At 41.4% G+C, this 13,708-nt stretch overlaps 1 protein-coding gene across 1 annotated transcript in view; it reads right to left on the bottom strand.

Annotated features, from left to right (window-relative positions):
- The window catches only part of phlpp1 (PH domain and leucine rich repeat protein phosphatase 1), a 46,158-nt gene that overhangs the window by 29,821 nt on the left and 2,629 nt on the right, over positions 1–13,708 (bottom strand). The gene's annotated exons all lie outside the window — the stretch shown is intronic.

The raw sequence follows: 13,708 nt of genomic DNA, 5'->3' as shown, positions 1-13,708 counted from the left end.
ATTATTAGTGTTGTCAAATAATGCAAATTTTTAATCAGATTAATCACAGGGTTGCTGTGGATAAATTTCAATTAATCACAATTAAATAGCATTTATTGTTTATATTAATCTTGTTTCATTTTGTAGGAGCAAACAGACTCAAGAAAGAAGGGAATAGTTATATATGCACTTAACGTGTTTATTAAACACCTTCAATAGTTTCAACAAAACAACTTGAAACAACTGTTCCATCTTGGGCTTTTTTTGTCCTCATATTTCCATTCAGAGGGCCAACATGCTGTTTAGTGTCTTCCATCTTTATGGGTTGGTTCTGCTGCCTGTCACTACCAGATCAACTGCCCATTTGCACAACGCTATCTGTACATGGACAAACTGCCTGAAATGCATTGCCAGAGATGTTCAGAGTCATTCTGTGCTGCAGATGGGTTAATTGTGTTAAAATTTTAATCAATAATCATGATGATGGATTAATATGTGTTAATGCATTAATTTTGACAGCCCTAAAAAATTATATTTAAAATAAACAAACACTATATGTGTAGATGATGGCACAGTTTAAACAGGATGAAAAACTTGTTTCTAACCAGTAACCATTATTTTGATATTTTCCTAAGTCTTTCTGTAAAGAGGTGCCAGGGACATTCTGAAAAAAATAATCGAGAATCCCCCTCGAATACACAACAGCGTGGGTAACAATACTTCTGTAAGAGGTAGAATTTACAGATGTCTGTGTTAAAATGTTTGGAGTAAAAGTAAAATCTGTAAGAAAAGTACAGTATTTGTACTTTGTTACTTCCTACCTGTGGTTATATGGATATACTGTATAATTATTAAAAGCATGGTATTCTTTTACGTCTTTAAACAACAGCGTTGCAAGTAATTTCAACAAGTTTCATACATTTCCTCTAATGTGACCTGTCATAGTTTCATAATAAACTAAAAATAATGTCACAAATGACCTACTCTTAACAGAAACAGGGAGATGACTTGCATCTCTTCCCACACAACTTTTTATTTACAAGCAAAACATCACAATCACTATATTCATTTGACTTGTCTCGATCCCAGAGATTCACTGAGCTTTCTCACGGTGTCACGGCTTCAGCTTCAGGGTGGAACAGAAAAAAGGTTACACAAATGCACACGGATGGCATGGGAAGTTAAAAGTAAGGGGGTGACGAGACATGCCGATGAGCTGACTCCCTGGGTACAATGTGGAGGCAAAACCCTGTGATGTCCAAACATTTAGAATCCTGCTATTTGGACACTGACAGCAGTAGAGTTTGAAGAAGGGGTAACCTGTCAAACTGCGGTGTAGGTATCCTAAGTCTGGATCACGGACAATAGATATGTGTTGTGCAGTTGAACACTTAATGACCCCAGACCACAGCATTCCACAGATCTTAATTAACTAATGGTTAATGGACTGGGGAGTGCGGCTTCTATCAGCGAGTACAGCCTTGTCATGACAAGACCACATACATCATATGCAGCTGTATTCACTTTGAAATGCTCACAAACATCGACCATGTTCAAAGACATGCCAATACAGAAAGAACAAATACTCAACAAGTAAAATCTAATTTTGAGGGAAACGCGTGATGGCAGTCGATCTTTAAATCCTGCATAATTTCCTTCCATATTCTACAGCTCAGGATATTTCTTTTAAATTATGAAACTGTCACTATATATTAAATACATTTTAATCAACGGGGTTTTCTTGCCCTTTTCTCCCCCTTTCAACCAAATAAGAAAAGATGATGGTGCCCTCAATCACTTTCTGCAACCCTTTAATATCTGCATAACAAAAGTGTCAAGATGTACTCTCTGTCAAAACCTCTGTTTATGTAATCCTGCTCCGCATAGATTGAGTTCAAATGCATGACAGACTTCACCAGCGTGGAAGATGATAGCTCTTTCATGTAGGAAAATAATGAGTTTCTAGCAGGTCATGAATGCGTGAGAATCAAATGGGTGGCTGCGTTTTCACGTACAAAATAAAGCAAGCCTGCACACGTGTGAACTGAGTTACTGTTGTGTGATAGTAAACTGGCAGGGGATCCAGGGTGCCCAGTTACGTAATGTGTCTCTTCTTTGCTTGCTCGCTCACACATAGGTTATGCCCGGAAAGGCTTTGGCTGTGTGTGAGTGCATATTTTAATATTTCAGACAGTTACAAGGAAGTCCAGCCACCTTACACTTCTTTGACTTCACCACTTATCGTCTTCCTTCGTCTACTCCCTGCAGTAGATAATGCCAGGCTGTAACATCTCCAGGTGTTTACCAGACTTCCTTCTTTCTCACTGCTTTTATTTCTCTTCCAGCCTGTCTTCCTCATGACCTGACCTCTCCGTCTTCACATCCTTACAAAGCAATAGCCTTCTTTTGAAATATGTCTGGGGGGATCCCTCTGCTTCAGATATCCACTCGAAGCACACAGAGGTCTAGGATTGCCACTCTGTACATTACAAGTCTTTTTGGGCTCTCCAAAGTGGAAGAGAAAAGAGAACAGTACTATTAGTGTCCTTTTTTGCTCCGTCCTCTTCTGCATTTACAGCTTTCTCTCCAGGCCCCAGACGGGCACACCCATCCCGGTAGCCCCACCCACAGCCCTCTACATGCCAGCGGTCCCTGCAGTGTGTCCTCAGCACAGCCTGTGCCATCATGCTCAAGGATATGCTGTTGACAGCTATGGGTCACTGCAGTCCAGGCACAGGGTGGTACGCGCGCGCACACACACATACACTCATGAATGATGCAGCATTTGCCTTCAGTCTTACAGCTCTCTCACTAACACGGGGACACATAATCAGACCGGCACACAGGAAATGCATGCACAATGACACGAAGGCGGTCTCCGTCCTGTAGTAAACAGGCAATCAAAGCAGATCACAGAGGCCAACAAACAATGTATGACAACAGTGGTGATAGATGCTCTGCCTGGAGGATGATTTAATGTCGGTAAGGACTGAGGCACATATGGCTAATACGACTTCCTTTACAACATACAGTATGTAAGCTTATAGTTTAATCAATATAGCATACCATATGGAGCCTGGATAGAAAACAATGACTACAACCATGACTCACACTTGTTATTCATGCATCAGTGCAACTTCAGATTAGCGGAGAAACGAGTAGTTACTCAGTTTGTGTGCTGACAAGGACAATTTTAATAGTCTATTAAAGGCCATTTGTTGGGCAAAAAGGAAAAATAATGGTTTCACCCTCTTAAAACTTACTTGCATGTTAACAAGCTTACAACCCAGACATGAAAACAAGAATTAAATGTTCAATATTTAAGATTCACACATCTGTGACGTGCATAAATGTGATGCGTGCCATTCCTTTTTCCAATACTGCCTCAGTTGCCTGGATCCATGTTGTAGAGGACCCACATTAGTTACTCTGCAAAAATCCTTACAACCACTTCAAAGTTGCTTAATGCTTCTATTCTTCTCCTCTACAATAGCAACAGTGTGCAACACTGGCAACTGTAGTTGGTTAAAATCAACCAACAGCTCCTAGCACAACATACTCCAACATAAACTTCATGTAAGCATGCGCCCATCTTACATATGGAAACTATAATATTTATTATGCTTTTAAGAAAATAAATAAAATAAAACTGAGCCTACTGACAGTATTTAGAAAAAAATAATGGTATGAATAAACTGGATTTGGAATGATGAAACAAGAAATAATGATTATATAACTCTGCATATAAAATTCCCTGTAACTATTTATCATGTCTGTCAAATATATATAATCTCATCTTTCAGGACATGACACTGGTTGCTCATCAGCAGCATCACAGTGTCACTTTAGGTTGTTGCTGATGGCCTGTGTACTGCGCTGGCCTGCTTTTGGAGCACACTACACCACCCTGATAGACATTCAGCACCTTATATTGTATGGGGGGCTTAAAAAGAGTTAAGCAGGGAGAAAAAAAAGACAGAGAAAGGAATACGGTATTGTCATCTTAAGCACCAGTACAATAACCCCCTCCCAGACGGAGAGGTTTAAGCTTACCCACCTAGCATTCAACCCCCCTGGGAAGTGCATCATGGGAGGGTGAAATGTGAGAGCTAGGGATGAAGGGAGAGCGGTGATAAAGGAGCGGGCTGACAACACCTCCCTCTGATACCAAGGCTAAAGAGGCGAGATGAGAACACTAATTGGTAAGCCAGAGAGGGTTGGATGCGCAAAAAAAAAAGGCAAGAACAGAATTGTGGTGGAAAGCGCATGCATGCAAACACACTTATGTAAGTTTATGGGTGTGTGTCTGTTTTATGCGTATGTCAGTGATTAATTAGCTTTCAGGGACTCCCGCCTGTTTGTCGCCCTGTTCATTTGTACCACTGCATTAATAATGCCTGCCACTGACAGAAATGAAGTGGGGAGATTTTACATTCAACGCCCGCCATTCACAACCCTTCATTCTTTTTCTCCTCATCATTCTTGCTGGTCTTTTCACATGATCAGTCATTTTCAACGTTGCTTTTAACCAATGGTGCTAACCGAAGCGTCTCCTGTTTAATGGTATCAAGAATTTTCTTACAGCAAATGTGACATCCACTAAAGACAGAGGGCATACAGCAACAATGTCCAAATATCAGTCTTTTATAAAGCAGATAATGCAAAAATAATGACAATGACTCATGTCTGACATCGGCAAACATCTACAGGTAAATATTGTTTATAAAATATTTGTTCTTCTCTGAAAATTAAAGCGGATGCCTCCAAGTTTGCATTAGTACTACTCAAGTTAATTAAAGAACACAATGTATCCTATTTAACAAATAACTAAATGAACTATGCAGAATACCAAAGAGGCCCAGGCCCAGTTATGGGAAAAAGGGACCGAGTATATTTCTCCATCAAGTGAACATTTTGATCGCTTAGTATTCTTTTAAGACACCCTAGGCCTATTTTATAACTAACTTTTAACATAATATGCCCATTATACATATAATTTCATTCAGTCTGCCATATCATTTAGTATTACCTGGCTGGAGGGAATAATGATTTAAAATGATGTCTGTATTACGCATATAAATCTCAATAATTGAATCTTATATTTGGAAGTTAAAAATAGATGCTTTCAGACAAACTTTGCAAAAACTCCACCAGTGAAGGCCAGCTCGGAAGTCCATTAAAAATAAAATGTAAAGGTCACAGAAGAGCAAAGCTGCAAAAGATAATCAGGTGGATAATTGTGTCACAATGCTGGGTCAAATATTATTCTATGACATTTGCCAACTTTTGGGCAGTGTGGATTCTGTGCAAATCCTTATTCAACAAATGTTACATGTGCATTAGGCACCTAAAAAGCATGCGCTTATTTTACAACTGACAACCCTCAGTCATTTTGGCGCAGATCCAGGGATTAATGTTGTGTCACACTCTTCAAAGAGCAAGATTAATTGAGATAATAAGGGAAATGTTAAATTACAGGAATGCCTGAATTATGCCATTTGCCAACGCAAGTCCCTTTTAATCCCCTTCTTACACACAGTCAAATTACTAAGCAGACACTATCTTACGTGTCATTCATGAAGTCTACATCAATGACTGAACAGCAGCAGCATCACACAACTAAAGTTCAAAAGGTGTGTCCGACTAAAGCAACAGCCAAGACAAATTTATTAGACTTTGTGTCCTGTTTAAGAATTATCTCTATGGGTGTGTGATAAAATGTTCCACAGTGCATTCTGAACCCCTGATATCGTCAACATAGCAACTATGTTTTTAACAGTCAAAAGATAAAATAGTCTTTGATTTGAAAGGATGACACAGCAGCTTCTGATGTTCACGATGAACAGATGTGATTTTATGTACTATGTGAGCACTGAACATGTGCTGTGCAGAAAAGCAGATTCATGTGGGCGGCAGCAGCGTTTTCATAGATGCAGGACTAGAATAGATCGCAGAGAAGCACATCTGAGCGGTGGAGTGAGCGATAGACTGGGTGAATACCACAGCAGTGTACAGTAATATTATGAGGAGCGTTTGTGTGTGATTGGAGGGATGAATATTCAGTTGGGCGGACTGAAAAGTGCAGCCTGCTGGAGGCTCCTGTCTGAACTTGTTTTGCGTAGAAACAAGGAAATGAGAGTGAAGCAGGAGGAAATATTTGTGCCACTTAAAATCAGAGATACACCACAGCTGGCACAGAAATGTACACATCTTAATCATTTGACTCTTCTGATACTCTTCATGCATTCACTCTGCAACAAACCGCCAGAAAATGTGTCCCAGCTGATTCCAGAGTCTCATTCATCAAAGTGTATTAAGCATGCTGCCAGATATTTGCCATTACATTAGTAAAATGTGGTGACAATGACATAACTTTACTTGTACTGCAATTATTAGCTGCTAATCCAAGATGAAAGGCAGGCAAACTGAGTTTTCCTGAGGGTAGACCACAGGCGCAGAGATAAGCACATCGTTGTTATTATTTGTACTTAACCTCTAACGCCATTCATTATCAGGGGCTATGAAGGACTCTCATAGCTTAGCTAAATCTGGCAGTGATCCACAGGGATGATGCAAGCACCCGAGTTGTTCTGAGACATTTTTATATTAAAAGGCTGCCGTGTTGTAGAGTGAACAAAGCAGGACAATGAGGAAAAGAGTAAAAGCAATATTAAAGTGCAAACAAGGGTCTTTATTATTTGGAGTTCTGCGAGCATCTTATTACATAAAGGGTTAAAAATACATGTAAGTTCTAGGCCTGTCACAATTATTACATAATTGCCTTACTGCAGTTATTTGAAATAACTGCAATTATTTTGCATAACTGTGATAATGGTCTCGCATATAAATAGATTTGACTGACACTCTTAATAATCCCGTTTCTGTCATCTTGTTAGGCTTAAGTTGTATTGGCACCCATCACTGTAAGTAGTATCTTTGCATATTTCAGGCTTTTGTAAGTAATTTATGTCAGATCTGCCCCATGCAGAGGCAAACAGACATGTTTTTTTATTCATGTGTCCCTGTGTTCACTGCCAAAAAAAAAGGCAATTCTTGTTCTTCATAAGGTGTACTGTTTGCGAATGAATAAACTATTGTCTGGATCACACTATACTGTAATGTTATCCACAATTGTTTATATAACAATTCACCATCAACTAAAATTTCATTATCCTGACAGCCCTAGTTAGTTCATCTAACATCTGACGTTATTTGGCAGCAGATGCCTTTGGGTAATTGAGAAGGAAGTCGTCCATGAAGACAGCAGCTACAGTCAGTTGTCCTATAATCCTACAGAAGGACAGGCCACAAAGTAATCAGACCCCAGATCTGTGGTTCAAGCGACAATCAGTCCAGTTCAGAGCAGAGAGAAAGGACAGAGAGACAGAGAGGAAGGCTTTCACACAAGAAGAGTGAGGCAGGGTGAGAGCGAGAATTAAAGAGCTGTGCTCTCTCGATGATGCACAGGGACAGGACGAGTGAATGAATGAGATTGTGATGTTGTTGCACATTCCCTCGGCCCCACGTGCTCACTTTGCTCTTTCTTTTCCCCCTCTCCCCTCCTCCTTTCCTTTCCTTTTCTTTTGTTTTGTTTAAAATTTAACAAGGTCTGGAACAGTGGAGGGCTGAAGCGGGCATCCGGGGTGTTTTGGCTCAGCTTTATGTCACATGCAGGGGCCATGTGAACACAGTGGCACTGAGAGAGAGAAAGGGGGGTGAGGGGATGCTGGGGTGGGAGGGCAATGAGAGACGGATAGTGAGGGGGGAAAAAACGGAGAAGTCTTTAACCAGAGGAACTGGGAAACTGTCAGATGAAAAAACTTCGAGTTAATAACACAACTGTATTTGTTGGAGACAGCGCAAAAGAAACAAGGACTACAGAGACCATACAATTGGCCAACAGGAATAATGAGGCACAGGAGGAAGAATAAAATGTTAAGTCAAGACACAAGAAAAAGAATGAGAGTTCATTTCATTGTGAAACATATGGCAGCTTGTTTTTTTTTTTTTTTTCCTAGGAGCCGAGTATTTATTAAAGCATGCAGCTAAAGCAAGTTAGAGACAAATTTCTATGTTAATGATGGAGACTGGATGCACATGCACTTATGTCTCCTAAAGCTGGACTTTAAGCTTCACAGATTTCAGACAAACTACCTTTAAACTAACGTTAAAATGATAAATTTAATGCAATCAACATAAAACAGCATTAAATTAATGTAAGTTGTGTTTTAGGAATGAATTTTCAGATTAAAAAAGTTAAATCAACACAATGCAAAAGGAAACAGAACTTAAAGTCTTATTCATTAGACATATTACAGACAATATCAGACAGGATGTATATATGATTTCAAAGCTGTCTGACAGTCACTGTTATTATCAATTTACCTTTTTTTAAGAATGACTTGGTATGACTGTATCACCAGACACAAACTGTGCTCCATTAATCATATTGTAACTGAACATACAGAGCTGTTTTTGTATATAATGGATGTGACTACGTCCTTCCATTTGCCTTTCTCTTGAAGGACACACCAGCCAATGAGGAAGTTGCAGCCCTATGCTTCAGCATTTTTTTGAGAGATGTACTTTAAACTAGGTCATTTCATATCAACAACTCTGTCCCTTTCTATTAGAGCAGAGTCCACAGAGACAAGCTCAGCTCCACCCAAACACACCTTATCAAGCTGTGTCCAGATGACACAAACAAAGATTTTGGTAATACTCTGTATTCTTTTCAGACAATACTATTTGCAAAACCCGCCATCTGCTTAGCCTTTTGTTTGAGCAGGGACAGGAAGGAATGTCTGAGAATATCCAAATCAAATAAATAGCTGCCTCAAAACTTGATTCTTTGCATTTGCACAAGTATGTTAAAGGAAAGGAAATGGATAGAACTAGGAATAAGAAACACAATGCCAAGTATGCTCTCTGGAGAGTCCGGCTTTGTAAAACAAATCAGTGCAAGCGCCACTGGAGTGGTGGTATTTAAAAACCTCCCATTCAGGAACTGACACAGTTCTGTCCTGTACACTAGCAGGCAAGGAGGCCTTGTGTTCCCTCATCGGGAATTTTTGGGCCTCTTTAACGCTGAGAGTTACAGATGTTGTCTGGTATTAGACTGTGCGGCTGCTGATCAAAGCTGCAGAGAGCGAGCCCCCGCTGGTCTGCCTCTAATCCCCCCCTCATGCATGTGGTCAGGGCAGGGGCCGGTGCTCTGCTCTGGGACAGTGAACTTACACCATGACCCTGCTGAAGAGGGAACCTTTTACCCCCCACACCCCCAAAGCCTTGCTCACAACGAGCAGCCCCTCGAACTCCTCTGAGGTTTCTGGGGAGAATTCAGCAAGGGCGGTCTGACAGACAGCTGAGAGGCCAGGCTGCTCCCATAGGGTAGGAAACACTGTTGCCCTTCCAAACCCCCTTTCCAAAGTCTGCAACTCGTGCCAGCCGGCAGACAAGAGTGACATATCAGCATGACATTGTTTAGCCTTAATTCTGGTGCTTACCACAAAGCAATTTCAAACATATACCACCCCTCAGTTTCCATTGTACTAAACTAAACAACTGTACACCAAAGAGTGCAGGAGCAAAAAAGCGAGATGGCGAGAAGGTGCTTGTAAATGTGCTACACCTGTAGAATTGATGACATGTTCAGAGGAAAAAAGCAATGAGTTGGTCATTTTTGGCTTTTATTAACATTTTTAAAGGAGAATAATGAGGGTGACCAGTAATTCTTGGAATGAAAAGCAATAAGCTTGGGAGAGATAAAGAGATATGAGAAGATAAATGGAAACTGTCAGATGGTGTGAGGGAGGAGGAGATGCGAGGAAAGATAGCAAGAGGAGAGGGAGGGGGATCGATCATGAGAGAAATTGAGAGAGGGAGGAAGATTCAGCGAGAGAAGAGGAGGGTGGGAGGATGTCAGCCAAGAAGGCAATCTATATTAGACAGAAAACAGTTCCCCTGGCTTTAACTGCTACGAGCTGACACCACTATCCTCTCTATGTCTGCTTCAATAGACGCGCGCACACACGCATGCGAATCCTTAGAGATACGCACATCCAGCTCAGCATCGAGGCTGCGTGGCCACATTCCATTTAAGACCACTTCTACACGTGTGGCTCGCACGTGAAGACGCATCAAAATACATATTCTAGTCGATGCTCACTTTTATCTTGGGCACACAAGCACACTATGCAACAACCTGATCACACACCGACACATGCGCATTGGATTTAAGCTCTGGAACGTGTGAAATCTGATTATACAATTACATTATGAGTCAGCAACGGGCCATTTAGAAAGACCATTAGCTGTCAGGCGAGGACATGGATGTGAGAAAGGATGACGCAGCCTAGTGCCTCACTTCTCCAAGTTCTCCCAGGCGCGTTTGTATTCATTGAGACATGCTACTTTTGATATTCTAAGCTATGTTTCCCAAATATAAAGGAAACTGACACCTGAATATAGCATTTCCTTAATCCGTTCTGACTGGTAAAACATCATTTAAATAACAAAACGCATTCAAAGTAAACCAGTGGGGAATTATGACCAAACTAAACAATGACACATCAGTTTCAATGTTTTCGTAGAGATGCAAGTGAGAGTTCGGGACCAATCTGGCGTGCTGACTGTACGAAGACAACGACGCGGCACCGGCAATACAGAGTGAGCGTTTCTCTACTTAATAGCTGCTGCACAGAGCCTGCTGGAGAATGCTGGGAGCTTCATTAAGCCTTTAAACCCTGCAGAGTCCTTTAAGTCATCACGTCACCAGCCACTGCCTCCTCAGAGAATGCCTGAGGTAAGAGCAGAAAGATATGTGGAATTGAGAATCTTTAATGCTTTTAGTGACCAAACTATCAGTCGTTAAAAGCTGTCTTTCAAGCGTCAACATCTTGTATCTACACGGAAATACACACACTCACATAAGACAGTGAGATTTTTCTGTGTATGATTTGAGTGCATTTATTTTTAAGTGAGACGATAATAGCATGTCATTCAACAATGTGACGGGTCATTCAAAGATTTAGGGACATTATATCAGACGATGACCAAAATAAATTCATAATAATGAAAAAACTATCAAATATACAGTATCTCTGATGATTTGCCAGAGTTTTCGGGTAGGTCCCAAAGTAATAGGGGAGAGTTATTATTTTAATTTAGTAAATCAGCATCTGTAACAGAACAATCACTGCAGAGCAAACTATACTGAAATGACGCAATACGACTGTATATTACTGAAATGGCCTCATTCTCATTACTAATTCTGAACACATATGGCAAATTTATAACAACATCTACTTCTATAGACACATGCACATTCTGACAGCTAAAAACTAAATATTCATACAGTATCCAACTTTTGTTACATAAAAAACAGGGCTGTTATTTGCAATATTTCATCAGATATCTCTGCTCTTCGCAAGTTCTGCATCAACAATTCTTCCTGCCAAGTTCACCTTGCTGGCACACACTGACAACCAACATGGGAATTACCTGAAAATTGGGTGCAGCATGCTGAAACTGTTATCGACCCTGACTCTGTTTCACAGGAGCTGGAGCTATAAACCTGCATGGAGCTGAAAGGAATTAATACCTTGATAGTTTCTAGGCCAGTATATGCCAGTAGTCATTAATTTCACTCATAAAAACAGGCCAAATCTTAACACCACTTTGGATTTACAAGGAACTGCTTTTAAAAAGCAAACATTTTAACTTTAATAGGGTAAGTAGAGAGCTCACAAAAAAAGAGTGAGTATGCTGAAGTACACGCAGGCCTGGACGAGAGTTTGCAAAGCTGAGTAGGCTAATGAATCTAAATTATTTAGTGTGCTGCTTTGGTTTCTTTAAGAACTCTGGGTCCTCTGCCTCTAGGGAAACCCTGTGCCAGTGTGTGTTAGGGTTCAGTATGCCATTTCCTTTTCTCACAAGTCTACAGATACACATACACACACACTAGTACCTCTGGGTAAAGGGAACAGAACCATCGAAGCAGGGGGCAACTTCATTACCTGCTGGGCTGAGGATCTCCTGTCCACAGAGCAGCAGTCCTATTACTACACTGACCTGTAACCTATACTTTTACCAGGGTGAGCAATTAAATCATTGCTGTCACAATGTAGACTCAGGTAAACCTGCTCAACCCAAGTCTCTTGAGGAGGCTTACTAGCTTATTTTATTTACAGCTCTGTCATTTTGGGTCTGTCAGGAACAGAATGTGCACACATATTGATTATATGAGCTTGTGTGTTTTTTTTTCTCTTTTTTCTTGTACTCAAACTCTTAATAAAGCTGGCTGGGCATTACAAGAGGCTCCTGTGTGGGCAGCTCTGAAAGGATCACTCGTCAGCCTGCCAAAGCGGACAGCGGCCCTTTGATCTAGGCGGGCTTCTGTACATGTGTATGTGTGTGTTCGTGTGCCTAGCTGGGTGAAGTGAATTCTCTCATCTGGCCATTTCAGAGTCTGTGGACTCAAAGCATGACCTGACCCCTTCAAAGTCAGACTGGCCTCTGCATTGTCCAAAGAGGGTGGCGAGATGCACTATGGCGACTCTACGACTCAACAGCCTCATCTCATCACCTCCTGCCTCACTAATCGTGTTGAGTGCTGAGTACCTCATGCGTCTCTCTTATTAAAAAGGTGCACTCAAGTTTGCTTGCTGCTCATATACTGCACTTGATATCTAGGTTAGACATTAAAGTTACACAGTGCTGTCTTACAGAGGAGCCCAACAATAAAAGAATTTAGATACTGGACTTCCTGTATCAAAGGCCACTTTGCATGAACAGGCCTGTAGACAAAAAGGCCTTTAGTGCGACTGGGGTCTACAGTTGTGGCAGCTGCGCCTGAATAGCCGCCAGCAACTCAGCTGAGGCTGGGCCTATCTTCACTATCTGGGTAGGACAACCATTCAAAGTCAGCTCAACATGTGTCAGCATAGTATCCCCTCATACAAACTGCCCCCCGCCTCCCTCACTCCACTTCCTCTCAACGACGTGCCTGACATTCTAGAGGAGCCAGCGTACATTCCTCACATGCTTTCATCATGTAAGGGAAGGGGAGAAAGAGCTGGCGAAACATGTCACAGTGCTGCCTGCTTTTTACAGTGCTTGTGCTAGAGCATTTATGTGCGTGATAGTAAAGAGCATGTCACTCCCATAAATCTTCACTATCCTTCATGTGGCTGAATGAGAATTAGGCCTTTTAAGACTGTGACCTGGGTGTTGACGGCGGCTGGGGAGAGAGCTCAGGTGACCACAGTTAAGCTGTCTCACATGGGATATGGGGGCGTTGGCCTCAGGAGGGGCATCAGGGCTCCTTTTGCACACATTTAGCGGCTGCTGCTACTCTAGCTCAGCTGATTGCACACTCTCACACAGGATTCAACTGTTTTCCCTAAATGCACATCCATGCACAGTTATACGGCCTGCCATATGATGCTTCTCAGTTAAATCATTCTAGCATTACCTCAAGCAAACCAAAAGCACAATAGGTCATAAAACACATGTGACTGAGTGTGAACCGAAGCACATGTAGCCATTTCCAGTTTTGTATTGAGTGACCTCTAGTTCAACAGCCTCTCGGGACAGGAAGCTAAAGAGTGTTATTCCCTCTCTTTTTCACACATTAGACTTTAGACCTAATAAGCAGCTTCTTCTCCACAGTCCCAACCAGACATACCCCTCTCCCCCACAACCCTTGTGCCATCTCACTTTCCTTAGC

The sequence above is a fragment of the Sphaeramia orbicularis genome, chromosome 17 (genome assembly GCF_902148855.1).
Source record: "Sphaeramia orbicularis chromosome 17, fSphaOr1.1, whole genome shotgun sequence".
Classification (NCBI taxonomy): Eukaryota; Metazoa; Chordata; class Actinopteri; order Kurtiformes; family Apogonidae; genus Sphaeramia; species Sphaeramia orbicularis.
The sequence above is the reverse complement of the archived record's forward strand: the minus strand, read 5'-3'. Positions and strand labels throughout refer to the sequence as shown.